At 38.8% G+C, this 14,158-nt stretch overlaps 1 protein-coding gene across 4 annotated transcripts in view; it reads left to right on the top strand.

The window, feature by feature from the left end:
• TMEM117 (transmembrane protein 117) overlaps positions 1 to 14,158 on the top strand; it is a 554,287-nt gene that overhangs the window by 224,145 nt on the left and 315,984 nt on the right. The gene's annotated exons all lie outside the window — the stretch shown is intronic.

Here is a 14,158-nt window from a genome sequence, read left to right as displayed (position 1 = left end):
ATTCTCTAATGGATTGCAGGTCCCATATGAGAATGTGCAATGTGCTCATTAAAATTACAGCAGCAGAAAAAGCAGAATAAATTGCCACCAAGTATTTAACTATGACATTTATATGTATTTCTTTTTGACATGCCTATGGGCATGTCACTGTAAATTGTCCATGAGGATTGTTGTGACAGCTTTATGGACTAAAGTTAGGGACCCAGCCTCTCACTTGGCTAAAGGATGACAGCCTAAATAAGAAGAATATAGTGAAAATAGCTTATGAATAGCTGTATGATTCTGCTATAACGAAGTTTAGGTACAAACTATCCCAAGTACCTTGGGAATTTGGAACAAAAAATGAGAAAGCAAGTATCATCGAATGATTTCCAAATATGAGAAATATGAAGGCTCTATCCCTGGAAGAATTTAACATGCAACAGTAGTATCTACCTCTCAGGACTATTGGGAAGATTAGTGAAAGCTGCTAGCCCAGTGACTAGGATACGTGGGAAGCTTCATAGATGTTTAATTTTTTCTTCTTGTCTTCTGGCATTGTCTTTCTTTTCTTTTACCAAACCATCTAAGGAAATAAATGGGAAAAGAGCAGGTGTTATAGCAACAATAATCATTGCAAATTTTCTGGGGAAAGTTTGGGGCAACTGTAGAAGGATTCAGGAAGAGGTGGAATTTGTCTAGTCTTTGAAGGAACTTAGAATTTAAGTTACAGTTGCGGGAAACTGGGAGAGTATTCTTGGCAAGAGGGCCCTCAAGAACAGAGGCTCAGCAGCAGAGTTTAACCTGGTGTTTCTAGGGAACAGTGCAGGAAACAGCTAAGATTGGAGGCTGATTGTGGAGGGCTTCAACATGAGAGCTCAGGAGCCTGTGGACTTCATCTTCTAAGCTTTGGGCGAAGTTGTTGAGTAATTTTACTTGCTAGAACAATGACAACATTTATAGAGAAAAGTATGTCTGGAGAGGAGCAGGTTTCAGACACAAGATTTATTTTTAGACATATAGAAATTTTAAGAGATGAGAAAGTCACAAAAGCACGGGAGGAAGGTTAGAGCTGTATATGTTGAAGCCACAAAATTGGTGAGTTTTCTGAGAGAGAGACAATGAGGAGGAGGAACAGGAGGAAGTATGAACTCTTAACTAACTTTGACATATGCTTATATTTTGTAGATGGGAGAGACAAAACAAGCAAGAAACAGAGTTAAAGGAATGGTCACTGAGAGAAAAGGAGACGTTAACAGTGAAGATAGTCATGTTTGGTGGGGGAGAGTTACTTTTCTTTATTGCCTCTCAGATTTAGGCACTGTTTGGTGGCTTTATGTGTTTTAACTCATTTTATTTTTATAACAACCCAATTAAGTAGACAGTATTTTCACCAAATTATGGAACAGAAAAGTGGGCTTTTGTCATTAAATAGGGCCATGCAAATTTTAAGTGGCAATTGAGTTGAAAATATTTATTGCAGGGGATTAGGGAGTTGGTGATTAGAAAACAGCAGAGGACATATATTTTCTGGAGAAATTTTGTGGTGTGAAAAAATGTTACAATGGTAGATCTCTGGTATCTGGGGTCAGAGGAGATTTTCAGACTGTGATGTGAAGAAGATTTTATCTTCTTTGCAACTCATGAGAATTTCTTTGTAGGATGGGAAGAACATTTCTGAGAAGACAGTAAGAGGGAGCTGTTGGAGCTTAGCTGAGCTATGTTTTATATGGAAGCCAAAAATTTTGCTCTCCAAGAAAAATAAGTGAGAAAGAGAAAAGACTGGTCTCAGCACTCTGCAGTGGGAGGATTGTGAGGTGAGATATGGTGACTAGGGATCAAGGAGAGAGACTGGAAAGGAGATGTGTTTAATGGGGGTTTTTCTGAGTGAAACTCTATGCTTCATGGTACATGACACCTCCTGTTATCCCCACACATTTCCGTAACACTACAAAATCCAGGATGTACTTGGTATGATTGCATTTTTTTTCGTGATTGCCTGTAAGGGAGATGAGATTTATATCAATGTTAGTGAAGTACTAAAACAGTCATTCCATATGGAGGAGGACCCATATTCATGGGGATTTAATTTGTCATTGTTGTTTTATATTGGTTTAAGATTAGGATAGTTGAGGTAATAAATTTATGGGGTGGGAGAAGAAAACAGTAGGGAGTGAGAGACTAAAGGTTCAAAAGTGAGATTAGATGGACTCAAAAATAGGTTTATAGGCCATGAATAAGAGGTGGTTATCTTTTCCTCAGAGGCAGAGGAAAAAAGAGAAGGTTGGGGAAAATAGAAGGGCATTTTTAAAGTGAATTGGTGGTGAAGCCTATGATAATTTTGGGAGAGACACTCAAGATGAGGAATTATGCCAAGATCAGCTTCATCATATCAATCTCTCTATCAAGCAGGGAGCAGTATCATTTTGAGGGATGAGGAAGCAGCATTAAACATAAGATTTAAAGAAGGCAAATGTTTTGGACCATCTGACTGAACAATGAATAAAATGATTGCCTAGAGCAAGAAAGGGTTTGAATGCTATCAGATTCATTTTATAAATTTTTCCAGGAATATTGCCACTTGCATTAGAAGTAAATAAAGTTGAAGGATATATTTAGGTAGGAAGAACTAGCTATGCTTCAAATTATATCAGAAGGGTTGTTCCCCACTTTCTTTGTAAGAGGCGGTTAGGTATGCACCAGTTTTCTTAAAAGAGACAGTCCGCCTAACTAAATTTATATGTCTCAGGGTATCTAATTAAAGTATCTATATAGATGTCCATACCATCTATGAAATAGCTCAGTATTTTGCCTCCAAGACTGTAACCTTGGTGGAATAGTCCAAATATGATTAATTTTCCCATTAACTGGTTCAGAATGTTGCTGATGATGGGCTAAATCAGATATGTTTCATGGCATTTCTCTACCCTTTGTTCCTTGTGAGAAGGACTTTTTTGATTAAAGTTACCACTGAGGAGATACACCTGGGAGCCATGGTCTTAACCAAATGATCCTAATTTTCCCTAGACCACAGTGGATTGGAATACAGGAGTCTCCTGACAAAAGAGCTAAGCAGTAGTTAGTGACTTATGAACCATTGCCTGGCAAGAAAAGGCGAGGTAGGCCAATACAATTCTCCCTTTAGGGAATCTGATTTGATAAGTGCTAAGACAAGAAACTGCAAGTGATCACTGAAATGGAAAGGATGTCCTGAAGTCTAATTGTGGCCATAATGGTGGGTTAGTTATGAGTCCAGGTCCAGTTTCTAAAATGACTTTAAGATGTAAACCTAAAAATGTAATGTTAAAAGTTTGTTTTTGAAGAGCATTAACTCTCGGCCTCATGGGTGAAATGATGTCGTGCACCTGCTGTACGGAGACACACAATGTCTTCTCAGTTGAACAGTCTGAATGTTTAGAAACAACACCCTCCCTCCTCCTGCAGAATGTGACTGCTCAGAGACGTAGAGACACCAAGACTGAAAATCCTTTCTCCCAAGAATCTTTTATCATCTTCTTTCCTAAAACATGAAGACTGTATATGTGTATTTCTTCAATGTAGAATTATTTCTGTTTTGAAGCTTGAAGATGTTTTTAAAGAGTATAAAGGAATGCAGTGGAGCCATTAAATCCCTCATTGACAGTTTGTATTCTCTGCATAACCTTGAATATCTTATTAGCAATGTCAGTTTGCTTTTTGAAATGCAATCTCACTGCTCAAAGTAACCTCCAACACACTTGCCAGTTGAAAAAAGAAAGTTCCTATGTGGTTAAATAGAATCCAAATTTGTCAATCCTAGGTTTGTTTCTTTTTTTTTTATTATTATACTTTAAGTTCTAGGGTACATGTGCACAACGTGCAGGTTTGTTACATATGTATACATGTGCCATGTTGGTGTGCTGCACCCATTAACTCGTCATTTACGTTAGGTATATCTCCTCATGCTATCCCTACCCCCTCCCCCCACCCCACAACAGGCCCCGGTGTGTGATGTCCCCCTTCCTGTGTCCAAGTGTTCTAATTGTTCAATTCCCACCTATGAGTGAGAACATGCGACATTTGGTATTTTGTCCTTCCCTCTGTACGTTGTTCTTATTTCATTTCATACTTAGAAGATGTTATAAAGCCAATTAAAATTATACGCAGTTCTCTGATGATATAAAAGAATGCATGGCTCTGAGGGAGAGAAGTGGCTAAAGGTGGTTGCCAGGGGCAACCAATGAAGGAGCTGTAAATTAATAGGCTTGTTCCTTTCAGATATGGCATTAATCAGAAGCCAGGAGGGAAATTTAAAATAATTTCTTAGAGCAAAAACCTCTTCCAGTATTAGGGAGATTCTAAACATGTTTTTATGCTAGGTGAATTTATGGGCCTCCTGGGGGGTCTCCTTGAAGGGATTACTGAGAACCAATTCTGGAGAGAGACCTACATCTGGCAGGATCAGAAAAGACAACCACAGAGAAAGAGATGATTCCCTAAAAAGAGAGATGATGACAGACTTCAGGAATCAAACCCAAATTAAGCAAGTCAGGGAGGAGATGCTTTCTCCTTAAAAGCCTTAAGGACAGTGTGAATCAGTTGACATTATTTCTATTTTGTTTTTTAAAAAGTTTAAAAGTTTCCGCTTAAATATTGCTGTTTAAGTTCATTTAAACTTCAGCTATTCGCAATATGTATATATGTATTTTGTTTTTAATTGGAAAAGGGTTTGGAAGCTCATACTAATTTATTACTTCAATAAAGTTTAGGGATTGCAATTTAGACCAAAATCGAATCTTTGATTCTGCCACTAACTGGTGCTAAAGTTATTCAGATTGAAAGGATATTTTATCAGGTGGCTCTTTGAAGGAGTGTGTGTGTGTGCTTTGTCCGTCTGTTAGCTTTGTTAGTCAAGACTTCTATGAAATGTTTTGCAGTGTCATTAGTATAATGACTCATGATTAATTTTTTAAAAATCTGTTTTTTTTTAAAGAAAAAAGCTTTCTCTCCTGAATGGTATGATTACCAATGTGATATGATAAATTTTTGTTTCTATCCTTGGTTTTGAACACTAGGAATTGTATGCATAATTTAGCGTTCAATAACATAGCCCTATAATGGAGAGATGTAGGTCAAAGGTTATATAAAGTTGTATATGTATAGGATGAATAAGTCTAAAGCTATGATGTACAGCAGACTATAATTAATAATATTGTATTGTGTTTGTGATAATTGCTAAGAGTAGATTTTAGGTGCTCTTACCACATACAAAAAAGGGGGGGTAACTATGTGTGATGATAGGTTTTATTTGCTTGACTATAGTAACCATTTCACTGCATATCAAAATATTATGTGGTATGCCTTGCATACATAAAATAAAAATACAATAGCCCTTTTAGTTTAATTTTAGTAATACGATCTGATAAAATAAAGATAAAATTAATATGTAAGAATAATAGTAAACTGGCTGGGCATGGTGGCTCACGCCTGTAATCCCAGCACTTTGGGAGGCTGAGGCGGGCAGATCACTTGAGGCATTCAAGACCAGCTAGCCAGCATGGTGAAACCCTGTTTCTACTAAAAATACAAAAATTTTCCAGGAGTTGTGGTGGGCACCTGTAATCCCAGCTGAGGAGGAGAATTGGGAGGCTGAGGCAGGAGAATTGCTTGAACCCAAGAGGCGGAGGTTGCAGTGAGCCGAGATCACACCACTGCACTCCAGCCTGGGCTACAGAGACTCTGTCTCAAATAAAAAGAAAAAAAAAAGGAATAATAGTAAACTGTAAACTCCCTGAAATGGAGGCTTTGGTTATACCTTACTGCCTAGTACATTACATATCCTTAGTACCTAGTACAGTTTCTGGGACATATTTAGAGCTCATTACATATTTCTTAAAAACAATCAGTAGTTCATAGGGAATTGTGAGTATGATTATAGGATTATATTTTTTATTTGGCAAAATCAAAACTCCACCAAATCACAAATTTTATTTGGTAAAAATCCATGTAAAGCAGTTGTGCTTGAGGGCTTTCTAAAAAGTGCTGAACTTAAATTGTCCTGATAGACAAGAAAGGGAGAATGAGTTCATATGGTGAGCAGCAGAGATGAGATGAAGAATCCCACTCGTGTACAGAAAAACATACCTAGCTAACATTCAGCAAAGTGGGGTAGAGGGCTACATTAAAGTTACCCTTATAATGTGGTTCCTCTCTCTACGTTAATGATGCATAAGGAGAATATCATTTGCAGATGAAGTAAATAGGTTTGATGGTGTTAAGAGAAAAACCTTAGTTTAAATTTAGCAGAGTTTAATTGAGCAAAGAATGATTTGTGAATCAGGCAGACTCCTGAACCAGAGTAGTCTCAGAGACTAGTGCAGCAGTGGTGCAAGAAAATTTATGGACAGAAAAAGGAAAGTGGCATACAGAAGATAGAAATGAGGTACAGAAACAGTGCCTTATTTGATACAATTTGAACAGTTGGGCCCTTGATTACTTGGTGATTGGCACCAGAGTAGGTTACAGTCTGTTTACACATCCAGTCAGTTACAGTTTAATGTGTACAGAGAAACCTTTGGGCTGAACTTAAAATAGGTAAGGAGGCAACTTTAGGCCAAACTTAATTTAACAAGGGATAACTATAGGTGAGATGATGGGAGTGGCTTTGGCTGTAGAAGCAAAAGACAGTATACTAAGCATTCTCTGGAACTGTTTGTAGAGTTGTTGAATTTGCTGTTGACTTTGTGAGCCATAGTAAACGAGCTAAATGTTTTGGGTTACCTGTGTCACCTGTTGAATTCTGAAGCTATTGCTTGATTGGAGGAACCCCTTCCTTGGGAGATATGCAGATTCAGTTCTAGACTGCCAAAATAAAGCAAATATTTCAATAAAGTGAGTCACATGAATTTCTTGGTTTCCCAATGCGTATAAAAGCTATATGTACACTATGCTGTAGTCTAGTTAGTGTGCAGTAGTCTAGTAAGTGTGCAGTAGGATTATGTCTAAAAGATGTGCATAACTCAGTTAAAAAAACTTAATTGCTAAAAAATGCTAATGATCATTTGAGCTGTCAGCGAATTATAATCTTTGCTGGTGGAGAGTCTTGCCTTGATGATAATGGCTGCTGACTGATCATGAAGGTGGTTTCTGAAGGTTGAGGGAGCTATGGCAATTTCTTGAAATAAAAATGAAGTTTGCTGCATCAATTGACGCTTCTTTTCATGAAAGACTTCTCTGTAGCATGTGATGCTGTTTGGTAGCCTTATACCCACAGTAGAGCTTCTTTCAAAACTGGAGTCAGTTCTCTCAAATTCTGCTGCTTCTTTGTCAACTAAGTTTACGTAAAATTCTAAATCCTTTGTTGTAATTTTAATAATGTTCTCAGCATCTTCACCAGGAGTAGGTTCCATCTCAAGAAAATACTTTCTTTGCTCATTTATAAGAAGCAACTCATCATCTGTTAGTTTTATCATGAGACCTGCAGCAATTTAGTCACCTCTTCAGGCTCTACTTCTAATTCTAGTTCTCTTGCTGTTTCTATAACATCTGCAGTTGCTTTTTTAACTGAAATCTTGAGCCCCTCAAAGCCATCCACAAGGGTTGGAGTCAACTTCTTCCAAACTCCTGTTAATGTTGGTATTTTTACCTCCTCCCATGAATCACAAATGTTCTTAATGTCATCTAGAATGGTGAATCCTTTCCAGACTATTTTCAATTTACTTTGCCCAGATACATCAGAGGAATCACTATCTATGGCTGCTATAGCCTTATGAAATGTCTGTCGTAAATAATAAGACTTGACAGTTGAAGTTACTCCTTGATCCATGGGTTGCAGAATGGATGCTATGTTGATAGGCATGAAAATCTCCTTGTACATCTCCATCAGAGCTCTTGGGTGACCAAGATTGTCATTGTCAATGATATTTCATAATATTATAGCGGTAATATTTTGAAAGGAATATTTTTTTCTGAACAGTATGTCTCAACGGTGGGCTTAAAATATTCAGCAAACCATGCTGTAAACAAATGTGCTGTCATCCAGGCTTTGTTGTTTCATTTATAGAGCACAGGCAGAGTAGGTATAGCATAATTCTTAAGGGCTCAAGGATTTTTGAAATGGTAAATGAGCATTGGTTTCAACCCAAAGTCACCAACTACCTTAGCCCCTAACAAGAGAGTCAACCTGTCCTTTGAAGCCAGGCATTTATTTCTCTTCTTGAGCTGTGAAAGTCTTAGAAGGCATCTTCTTCCAATAGAAGGCCATTTTATTTCCATTGAAAATCTGTTGTTTACTGTAGCCATTTTCATCAGTGATCTGAGCTGGATCTTCTGGATAGCTTACTGCAGCTTCTCCATTAGCACTTGCTTCTTCACCTGGCACTTTTATGTTGTAGAGGTGACTTCTTTCCTTAAACTGCATGATCCAACCTCTGCTAACTTCAGACATTTCTTCTGCAGCTTCGTCACTTTTTTCAGCCTTCACAGAATTGAAGAGAGTTAGGGCCTTGCTCTCGATTAGGCTTTGATTTAGGGGAGTGTTGTGCCTGGTTTGATGTTCTATCCAGACCACTAAAACTTTCTCCAAATCAGCAAGAGGCTATTTTTCTATCTTATCATTAGTGTGTTCACTGTAGTAACACTTTTAATTTCCTTCAAGAACATTTTCTTTGCATTCACAACTTGGCTAACTGGTGCTAAGGGCCTAGCTTTTGGCCTATCCTGGCTTTTGACATGCCTTCTTCACTAAGCTTAATCATTTCTAGCTTTTGATTTAAAGTAAGAGATGTGAAACTCTTCCCTTCACTTGAACATTTGGAGGCCATTGTATTAGTTATTAGTATTATAGTATTATTAGTTGGCCTAATTTCACTATTGTTGTGTCTCAGGGAATTGGGAGACCTGAGGAGAGAGAGAAAAGGGGAACAGCTGGTTGGTAGGGCAGTCAGAAGACACAACATTCATCAATTAAGTTCACTTTCTTAAATAGGTGTGGTTCGTGGTGCTCCAAAATAATTGCAAGAGTAATATCAAAGATCACTGATCACAGATTACTATAACAGATATAATAATAATGATAAAGTTTAAAATATTGTGACAGTTACCAAAATGTGATACAGAGACACAAAGTGAGCCCATGCTGTTGGGAAAACAGCGCTGACAGATTGCTTGATTCAGGGTTGCCACAAACCTTCAATTTGTGAAAAACACAGTATCTGTGTAGCACAATGAAGTAAAGCACAATAAAATGAGACATGCCTGTATTTACTTAGTATAGGTACTTCTGTAAATTGCCATCTCTAGCAATGATGGCAGCCAGTTGTCATAGTTAATTATTTTTTCCTGGGTCTTACCAAGGAGTTTGAGCCCACTCAAAGAGCTTAGAGTAAATACAAAGGAGAATCACCATTAAAATCTTTATTCTTTATGGTTTTTAGTTATGTTTATTTAGGTAATGACTGACTATGCATATTGCTTGTTTTATAAGGTACTTCAAATCTCTCTTGGTAGTTTCCCTGACATAAATAATAAAATGTTTTTTAAAATGTTACATTTTTATGGTTCTGGAAAAAATAAACCCTCAAGTCTTAAATCAACTTTTTATGTAAAACCTACACTTTGCAGGATATATATGGGATTTATATTAATTAAAAAGGTTATAGACTAGTAAAACAGTGCTGAGGGCTGGGGAGGTAGTCTGATAGAGGGTGAAATAAAGACCTCACTGAGAGGTGACATTTCAGCAAAGTCCTGGCAGTAGAGAGGGAGAGGGTGGTAAATATTTAAGGGAGGAGTGTTCCAAATTGAAGAAACAGTAAAAATGAAAAGACTCAAGGCAGGAGTGTGCCCGGTGTGTTGATTCAAGACCAAGAAGCTTATTTTGGCTGGAATGGACCACGTCTCGGAAGATAGCAGGAGATGAGGTCAGAAAGTTCATAAGGGGGCCTGATTGAGTAGGGCTTTAGGGTCTTGGAAAGGCTGACAGTACCCTGTGTGAGGTGGGAAACCACTGTAATGTTTTAAAGCAGAGGAGGAACATGATCTGATTTAGGCTTTAAAATGATTATTCTGGCTTCTATCCCTATTTCAGGAATATATTTGGCTGTAAGCAACAAAATATCTGACTAATAGTAATTTAAACAAACAGAGAATTGCTTTTCTTATTGTTTTCTTTGATGCAGGTTTCTGAAATTGATTCAGCCTTTCCATGATGAAATCAGGGATACAGGCTCTTTTGTTGTTGTTGTTGTTGTTTTCTGTTTGAGACAGGGGACAGAGTCTGGCTCTGTTGCTGAGGCTGGTGTGCAGTGGCACGGGCTTGGCTCACTGCAACCTCTGCCTCCCAGGCTCAAGTGATCCTCCCACCTCACCTTCCTGAGTAGCTGGGACTACAGGTACATGCCACCGTGCTTGGCTAATTATTTGTATTTTTTGTAGAGATAGGGTCTTGCCATGTTGTTCAGGCTGGTTTTAAACTCCTGGACTCAAGTGATCCACCTACCTTGGCCTCCCAAAACGCTGGGATTACAGGCGTGAGCCACCACACCTGGTCCCCAGACTCCTTTTATCTTTTTTCTCCACCATCCTCCACATGTTGGCTGTCCACATTGTACTTTTCGTTTCATGGTTATAGGATGGCTGCTGCAGCTCCAGACATCACATCCTTGTTGAAGGCAGAAAGGAGGGAAAGACAGCACTAGCCACATCTACTTGGAAAGCTTTACCTCTGTGTTACAGGCTATCTGGATCTGTAAGGAAAGATGAAACAGTTAAAATATTTTCATTCTTAGCTCCTATAGAAATGGCAGTTAAGAAATGAAGAAGTTGGGGGTGGATATTGGGTCAGTCAACCTGCAGTGTCTGACAGTCATGATTCATGATACCTGTTGTGGTTTATCATGTTACCAGGCTCTTCATGTGCATTTTCTCATTTGGGTCCTGCAGTGATCCTCTGGGGGAGAGCAAGGAAGAGATGGCAAGCTTCATTTTAGAGATGAGAAAGCCAAGGCCCAGAGGGAAAGTGACTGCCTCACAGGTCTTTTGATGACAGGGCAGAGACTAACATAGATGTCACTAACTCTCATTTATTATATCCTGGGACCTAACTTTAGCATTATATGAATACCTTGTATGAGGCATTACCAATTGCATTCAGCCTCCTCCAGTAAATGAGAGAAGTCACCTGGTCTCTGCAAGGGTTTAGAGACTATGATTACTTTGTGGCTTTTCTCTAGTTGTCCCAGAGCTGAGCTTCCGCAGGCAATGAAGAAAGCCAAGGAGTAAGGAAAATCATTACTCTCTGGAGGGAAGAGGCAGATTCATCCTTCTGGCCTGTGACACAGTGGAAAAGTTCCTGAGAATTCAGGGGTAGAGTATGTTTCTTATAGAAAAACATTTTAAATGCACCAGAAGAGCTCTGTCTGTAAAGAAAGTATATTTCATTAGTTTTATAAATTGCATAATTATTTTATCAAGATAACAATGGCCCTTTGTTTTTTAACTAACCCTGTGGTTTCTTCATAAGATTTGCTTAAAGCTGGGTTTCCAAATAGCTCTGGGAGCAGAACAGCTGCGCTCGTGCCAGACGAGTGTTTTTCCTCCTGCCTGAGTGGATGCAGCTGGGAGACACTGCTCTTCAGATCCATCTTATGTCCAGGTGTGCGTTCACCCTTCCCTTGCACATGACTGATGCTGTTTTATCCAACAGACCTTGGGATTGAAATAATGAATGACCCAAGGCTCCAAAATGGCTATGAAAGAATATAGAAAGCCCCTAGGTTTAGGCATAAATAATAAAATTAAAGGGAATGGGAATTTTAACCTATGATGCTGAAAATGTAAACTACATTTAATCTTTATAACAACGTGTGAAAGATGTGACTATTTTATTACAATGTCTATTTTACAGATAAAGAAACTGAAATTTAGAGCTATAATTAAACTACTTACAATCAGTATTCAACCAAAAACAGATTTGGATCTAGTTGTGTTCTGCTTATGTAGCTGCTAACAGCTTTCTGTAGTGTCCTGGGCACCCTAGCAAAACTCGAGGGAAAAATGAGGAGCGGTGATGAAATTCTGGGGCATCTCAGGACCTTAATTTCACAGATAGGTAATATCACACGTATCCTATAAATGGCATGTGTTGTGGCCTGGTTCAAGTCCAGTGATTGGTTCTCAAATTCCTGTGTGCTTAAAATTCGTCTAAGGAGTGTTATGAAATGCAGGTTTCTAGGCTCCGATCCGGAGGTTCTGGTTAAGCAGGGGTGGTGAAAAGCCTGGGAATCTGTAGTTTAGTAAGCATCCAGGCTTCTTTGGTGTAGATTTTCTGCAAATGACATTTCAAGAAATATTGCTTTAAATTGAAATTTAATAGCCAGAATGGCACTAGGCATTCAGGAGGCTTCCAGCTTCACATCCAGGAGTTGGTAGATTGATGCACTTCTCACTAATAAAGATAAACAAGTTATCTCCAATGGAGACTTTTTCCCATTTATTCCAGTTTGGCATTGAGAACTTTGAGGAGATATTGAAAAACCACAGTAGCTCTTTTCTTGGTAATAATAGAGAAACAAACAAACAAAAAAATTAAGTGGCAACATACAGCATGCTTTATTTACTCTTTCCCTTTACTTTGGATCTGGAATTTTTTTATTTCTTTTACCTAGCCAGACACACCAGAAGAGATTCTCAGAGGATGCTAAAAATATTGCTCTTGTCACTACAGGCTTCACATTCCCATTGCTCTCTCTCTGCCTGAATCCTCAGTAGAAAAGATGGCTTTTGTCTTTTGTCTCTTTCTGACAAGAATTAGGTCCCTGGGTTCTGAGTTACTTTTGTGATAAGTTCTTGCCTGTCTGGCCAGACACACCAAGTCCACATTGAGGTCAAGCGTTTAGGTCTCAGGAAGTCATAGGACCCTATATGGGGCTCAGGTTGGGCAGGGCTTTTGTTTCAAATAGGGAGCTCAGTCTGGTAATGAAAAGAAGAAAATAAAACAAACAAAAAACCTCCTGAATACAGCTTGACTATAACAAATAACCTGAATATAAGTTTGTTTCTCCATTCCACAAATGTTTATTGAGTGGCTACTGTTTGTTAGATATGTGTCAAGGACCAATCAGGTAAATAATTTATGATTAAAAGAAGCGATTTAGAAAACCACATTGTCGGCCGGGCACTGTGGCTCACGCCTGTAATCCCAGCACTTTGGGAGGCCGAGGTGGGCGGATCACGAAGTCAAGAGATCGAGACCATCCTGGCCAACATGGTGAAACCCCGTCTGTATTAAAAATGCAAAAATTAGCTGGGCGTGGTGGTGTGTGCCTGTAGTCCCAGTTACTCAGAAGGCTGAGGCAGGAGAATCGTTTGAACCCAGAAGGCAGAGGTTGCAGTGAGCTGAGGTCGTACTACTGCACTCCAGCCTGGCGACAGAGCGAGACTGTCCTCTGCCCCCCCCAAAAAAAAACAAAAAAAAACCAACCTACATTGTCTTTTGTTTTCTGTTGAAAACCTTTAGCATTTGCTTCCCTATTCTATATTACAAGCTTTTAAAACATTAATAAGTAGATCATTTTTGACCACTTATTGTGCCTAATGCCCAGATAACTCTATTTTCAGGCCATGTAAAGAAGAATATCAGAGCAAGGATTTAAGAGGCAACCAACTGTGGGTCACACTTTGCTTCTGCTTTCCTTCCTATTGGCTGGGTGAACTCGGGCAAGTTACTTTGCCCCCACCCCCAATACCCCATCAAACATTTTTTTTTTTTAAACGGTGATATAATACCTTCAAGTATGTTTCTAAAGATTAAATAACTAAAGAATGTAAAGCATTTGGCATACATTTAGTGTTTAATGAATTTCAATTCATACTATTATTGAGGTTTTCCAACTGCTCTCAAGGAGACTTTAGTACAGCTGGGAACACAGATATGTCCTTATTTAAAAGTGTATTGAAAGTCAACGTGGCAAGTTTCAGGTCAGTCGAAGCTGGAGACTGGAGGTCGTTGGAGTGCTGTTGGAGGAAGTACTGTTGGAGGTTGGAGCAAGGAGAGCAGTTGTTAACAGGAAGGAACTTCTTAGAAGAGCCAGTCTCGAGGATATGGTGTAGACAAAGCCTGAAGCTGCACTCTTACTACATTTGCAAGTTGATGTCCAGTGTTCGGTGTTCTATTTGTGGCTACACAAATTGAGAAATGTGA

The sequence above is a fragment of the Pan paniscus genome, chromosome 10, assembly GCF_029289425.2.
Source record: "Pan paniscus chromosome 10, NHGRI_mPanPan1-v2.0_pri, whole genome shotgun sequence".
Lineage (NCBI taxonomy): Eukaryota > Metazoa > Chordata > Mammalia > Primates > Hominidae > Pan > Pan paniscus.
The sequence above is the reverse complement of the archived record's forward strand: the minus strand, read 5'-3'. Positions and strand labels throughout refer to the sequence as shown.